Here is a 6,597-nt window from a genome sequence, read left to right as displayed (position 1 = left end):
AGTACAGTTCCCTTACTACTTTTGAAGAGTATATCAGCAACATCACGACGGGACGACGAGACACCGGAAATGGACGAATGTCTTTGAGATTTTCCTAATTGATGAAGCTATTGGGCAGACCTAGAAATATAATCAGAACATCCGGGATTCGAACCTAGCTACGACCACTGTCTGTACAGCGAATCGCAGTCCCTCCGACGATGTTCCAGATGCGACCCCGAAATTGGTGGGAGCGTGAGAGAATATAGTGAATATAGCGACTCCACCACCCTTGGGCCACACATAACCAAGCCACTGAGTGAATGTAACGACATCGTCGACTAACGGGATCGGATGTGACAGTGAGTTTCGGTTACGCTGCACTGAGCTATATTCCAGCTAATATGGCGGCGGTCTGCATATATTCGAGTCTTGACCAGACAATCCAGTGATCAACAGCATCAATATATGCAGCAGGGATCTGACGACATGTGTCAACCATATGAGCGCGTCTGACCACCCGATCCCCTTAGTCGCCTCTTGCGACAAGCATGGGTTACTGACTATCAATTCTAACCGGGATCTTCACGGGTCTCGACGGATTCAAGAGTTGGCTTGTGAGAGTTCTCTCTTCACAGTAGCAGCCGCGATTTAACGGGAGTATCCACGTTGTCACATATCCCAATAAAACATCAGATGCTTGCAGTGAAACCATGGTAGTGACAGAAAATGGTAATCAATCACTTGTTGGTTCGTAATAACTTTGGCTTGACTTGTTATGACTTGGAGTCATTTTAGGTTACTTCACACCAGATTCCATCGTCTGTATCCAGTTCTCCATACAACATTCCTGTATGCTGTCTTTCATAATGCACATCTCACGTAGGTTTTATGGACTGACATTTTCTTTATTGTAATCTATAAAACCTCTTCACCATACCAACTTCTAAATGCCAGGAATTTGATATTACTTTTAATTATGAAACAATAGATTATAATGCACGAATATGCACAATGTCATGCTGGCAAAGGCGCCGTATGTCGCCATGCAGAGTTGCGTCCCTTGAATTACTTTCACATGTTGGTTTGACTCTCGTTCGTCCCAGTTATGTCTCTGGGGTTTTAAGCCCCATGCATATGGTGAGGGGTTTCACCATCGTAGTAAACTTCTAAGCCGTGCATAACTTCGGGATCTCCTGCCACTTCAAACAGACCTGCTGTTGATATAACGGGAATACTGTTCAAACTGATGTCAAACCAAAATCACTAACTAGTGACAATAACCCCCGTGAAGGTTTGGGTTGAAACTGATCTTCAGTAACCGATGCATGTCGTAAGAGGCGACTAACGGGATCGAACTAACGTAGGTGGGTGGTGATGCTGTTGATCACTGGATTGTCTGGTCCAACCTCGGTGTATGCAGACCGGCGGCATATGGCTGGAATAGAGCTGAATGACAGTATCCACATACAAACAATAATTATGAAGTAGTAGGGATACAACCACAATGTGCTCCTCAAGAATTTGACATCCATAAAAACTCTCTACCTGAAACAGTTAAAATGTCACTCACCGTAACTGGCATCGCTTCATAACGTCAGTTACACCCGTTAACGTGTCTCAATGTGAAATCGACATGGTTGTCATCTTACTGAATACACAAGCTCATCACAGCTGTCACAACACCACGCGTCCAGCAATATACAACGGTTGACAGGTGCGATCAAATACGACCAAGTTGTACATTCACATATCGTTCCCAGACTGTCCCTTATCGCTTTGAATTCTATATTAAGCATGATAACTGCAATATCCCCCATTAGATCAATCGGCAGGTTCGACAGATTATCTCGTATTACCCACGTCAATGCATTATGATATTGGGGTGCTTTCTGTTCACGAAGGAATGCCACTTGAAATGGTAAATTGAGCTGAAATCGACACAGAAGGGTAGGGTTTTCAGGGGAGGGAGAGTGGGGAGGGAGAGTGGGGAGGTTATGTGAAGAGATATGAAATGTGTGCAAATATCTGTTATCTACTGTTTAAGGGCTGGTGCGCCCTCTGATTGGTTGTGTTAACGGGTGGTTGTGTGTCTATACTAGTGTAAGTAGACATTTCACTAACAGCCGATCCGGATGGACCTAATCGGTTCGTCTCAGTCAAAACGTTTCAGAAGTTTTCGACAACGCATCCATCAAAGCAATGTTTTTACAATGTCGTCTTTCGCAAGTTCTTTTTATATTTTTGACGGGATATGTTTATTCAAGGGGTGAGGAGGTATTTTTATCTTAAACTACTTTGGAGTGAGTGAGTGAGTTTAGATTTACGCCGCACTAAGCAATATTACAGCTATATGGCGGCGGTCTGTAAATAATCGTGTCTGGACCAGACAATCTAGTGATCAACAACATGAGCATCGATCTGCGCAATTGGGAACCGATAACATGTGTCAACCAAGTCAGCGAACCTGACCACCCGATCCCGTTAGTCGCCTCTTACGACAAGCTGAGTCGCCTTTTATGGCAAGCATGGGTTGCTGAAGGCCTATTCTACCCCGGGACCTTCACGGGTCAAACTACTTTGGAAAATGTACAAAAACACTGACGTAAAAACGTACATGCGACATGACAGGACTAGTTTGTGTTTCATGAATATGTCTCAGTTTATGATTCTGCTGCTAATGGAAATGGTAGTAGATCGTGCCTTGGGGAACGAGATATAACAGGAAATTTAGGCCTCTTGAAAAGGTTTATCAGGTTATCATCAGTATCACTACATAAATTTCTTTGAACCACGTCTGAACCAAACTTATAAAATAATGTATTTATTTCAAAATAATACATGCCATGTTAACATGAACAGAGCACAATACTATCATCTGCAACAGCACTACATCAACTGCCTCAGTATATTTTATGATGCCGACCATTCTACCCAATACCACGAAGCGTGTAAGTCTGCTTTTTAGGAAGCTGTTGGAGTAAAAGATTTAACTGATAATCCCACGAGTTCTTTATCATCAAGGGGCGGTAGGGTAGCCTAGTGGTTTAAGCGTTTGCTCGTCTCGCCGGAGATCTGGGTTCGATTCCGCATAAGGGTACAATATGTGAAGCCCATTCTGATGGCCCCCGTCGTGATGTTGCTGGCATATTGCTAAAAGGCGCGTAAAACTAAACTCACTCAATCAGAGGGACCATGAAATCTACAAAAAATACAATACGTGGCCACGGCCAAAAACAGTTCGTTGTTCGTTGTACTTCGGTACAAAGAGTGTTCGTCATAAATAAGCGACGTGAAACCCCATTCACTCGCTCATTCATTACCATCAAGCTCAAAGCAAGGGAGACAATCATATTCTCGTGCACCGTACTGCACATCAACTTCCTCACTCGTACAAAACTCAGTAGTCCCTCTTGTATGATTTATCCTTGTGAATAACATTGTGTATCACCTGGTCCATGTGAATAACATTGTGTATCACCTGGTCCATGTGAATAACATTGTGTACCACCTGGTCCATGTGAATAACATTGTGTATCACCTGGTCCATGTGAATAACATTGTGTATCACCTGGTCCATAAAATGCGACAGTGTACCTTTTAGTGTTAGCTGAGGATGAGAGGATATCAACAATAATAGTGACAATGCGTTTGTCAACCGACATTTGACGCCACACCGCAGACCCGGTTTCGATTGCCCACGAGTACAATGTGTAACGACCATATCTGTTGTCCCCTGACGAGATATTTCTAAAATATTGCTAAAACGGCGTAAAACCATGTCCACTCACTCACATATCTAGAAACACGTTTTCAGTTCTAGGGCATACTAAGTTGATTGCAAAAAAGACACTCTGTCCAGCACCATAAAGCATTTCCCGCGAAACGCCCGCATTACAAAATTAAGAAAAATACGCTAGACCCGTTACAATACTAATGTGTCAAGAGAGGCACATATTTTGAAATGAACAATGTACTTGCAGCTTTGTATTTAGTATTGACTTGTAATAAATATCTTTCGACTTAATTGATTATCGTCAAGATAACGAGGTTTTTCAGAGATCCAATCATGTATTTTTAGCACTACTTTGATTTTTACGCTCGGAATGTGATCGAAACTAAGGTTACTTTCTACCTTTACTGATTTGATTTTTTATGGAAAATCGATACATAACTTGTAGCTTAACGGTCATATTAACAACGCCACGAAGCTATCACGGGTATCATGATTTTATGAATTATCATAATCAATTTCATGCCAGGTGAAAAATTATATCCGTCATGCCAGGCATACGCTCTCTGTACAGCCGATTTGATTATCAATACAATCTGTAGTGGACACCCTCTAAACCGACATCGCATGGGATCGGTGAAAATGTCCGGTTTAGAGGGATGTCCGTTTAGGAGTTTTCAGAAACTCAGTTCATAATTGAACCACACACAGACACAATTAAACAAACACTGTGAAATGCATGTATATACAGAGTTAGGCCAAGTCTCGTTAGTCGTTAATCCGACCGCCGTTTATCCGACAATCAGACCCAACGCCGATTGTTATTGTATCGGGCTTGTGTCCATCAGTAATAAATCATCTGTCCTCTTTTTCAGCTGGAAAAGCCCTTCTTTCCTTATCCTTCTTCCTTCTAACGTTCATGAATCATGCTTGATCCTTCATGTCACGATAACCTACAGTTTCACCTCTTGCTGTTGCAGCGCTTTGCGCAAAGGAATGTTAACACCAGTTTTTATACAAAATCTAAGTCAAAGATTCCCTAACTCATTTTGTAGAAACAGTGTGAAAGTACGTATACACAGTGTAGTCTATTTTGTTTTTATTGGTTTAACTTTAAAAAAATGGATCTGCAGATTTTATTAAGGACCGGTACGTTACGTCAACGGGCGGCAGTAGGCCCTGGTGGCCAACTGGCAAATTGAAGTATTGCAAACACTGAACTCAGTCCTTGCTCCCTTAGTTAAAAATCGTGGTTAAAAATATTTACGAAACAATAACCACAAAATTAAACTTTATATTATTTCTGTGAACAGAAATTGTTTTTTTAATGTTTGACGGATTTGATTTAGTTTATTTGCTTTGGGTTTCTGCGTAAACTACATGTATATAGGGAACGGATACCACAGTTCTTGTTGGATCACATATTTTACAGGCGCTTTGTTTACTTTCGTTTTCAAGGCTTCTTGTCCGTGTCACATTACTGGATGTGGGGCGAATGGAGGCTACAGATGGGGATTTCCACCCAAGCTTGTCATGGGCGTAGAACTAAAACAGCAACTACACGGAACAACTGAGGCCCTAATATGGCGCAGATCGTAAAGCATGACACTATAGTGAGACCCGAAACCAAATATTTGTGAAATCAGTCCCGAAACAGAACATGTACATCGCACTGTGCTGAACTGTCCGCTGAGCATACTGGAGTTACCTCCCTTAGGTAGCATCGCAAAGTCGTGAGAATTGAGTTATTATTAACGAACGTTTAAATACATACTACTTAACAAACAATTATTATACGTCTTAATCCCAAAAATGACATAAAAGAAACATCTAAAGCTTATCATTTTGTTAAAATACCTCGCTTCAGTTGCTAACGATCGCCTCTGGCGCTGATCTGACTGTTAAATACCAGGTTTATGACGAACACTCTTAAACCGAAGTAACGGATACAACGAACTGTTTTTGGCCCCGGTCACATATCGTATTTTAGTAGAATTCATGGTCCCTCTGAGTGAGCGAGTTTAGTTTTACGCGGCTTTTAGCAATATTCCAGCAATATCACGACAAGGGACACCAGAAATGGGCTTCACACATCGTACCCATGTAGGGAATCGAACCCATGTCTACCACGTAGACGCTTGAACCACTAGACTTCCACACACACCTACATCCCCTACCCCTGCCCCCATCGTCCATCTGACTTTGTTATGACCACAGTCTCCCGTATCGCCTTAGTATTTGTTTTGATAAAGAATTGGTCAAGTGACAATATATACTTGTTACAACATTCAGTTGGAATTAATAAGAAGAATTTCTTGATGATTTTTTTCTTACCTCATGTTGGACCAAATTCCATTCACCAGTGTCAGTATCCGCATGCACATTCAAGTCACACAGTTTACACTTGTATCACACGGTACACAGTAGAACATGTCTACAGAAAGTCGACCTCACCTCGAACACCCTTAGCTATATCTTTCTCCTCAAGGCCGACAAACACCGTTTGTAGTGATACCGACTCATTGATAAAATCATTCATGCTCTCAATCATTCATTGAAAGGAAGTCGTAAGGTGTTCATTTTATTTCCCGATAATATGTATGCAGTAATGCCCAGTCCATGGGTAGATACAGGGGCGCTTTTAATCCGTCATGAATGAGTTGCACGCTTAATGTCGTTAGCCATTTTGTAGATTTTATTTGACGGTTCACGAACAAACAATGTTACTATGTGACTTGGCAGGTCTCAGAACTATTTTGTAGTATTGTGTGTTAGCAATGGAGAAAACAGCCCGCCGCGGGTTCAATCAGATAAGTAGTAAACACATTCATTTCTCTTCAGTGCACCGACCGTTCACGTTAAGTGTGGCATTATGACTACGGTAT

This window comes from Haliotis asinina, chromosome 14, assembly GCF_037392515.1.
Source record: "Haliotis asinina isolate JCU_RB_2024 chromosome 14, JCU_Hal_asi_v2, whole genome shotgun sequence".
NCBI classification, from domain to species: Eukaryota; Metazoa; Mollusca; class Gastropoda; order Lepetellida; family Haliotidae; genus Haliotis; species Haliotis asinina.
This window is presented reverse-complemented; position numbering follows the sequence as displayed.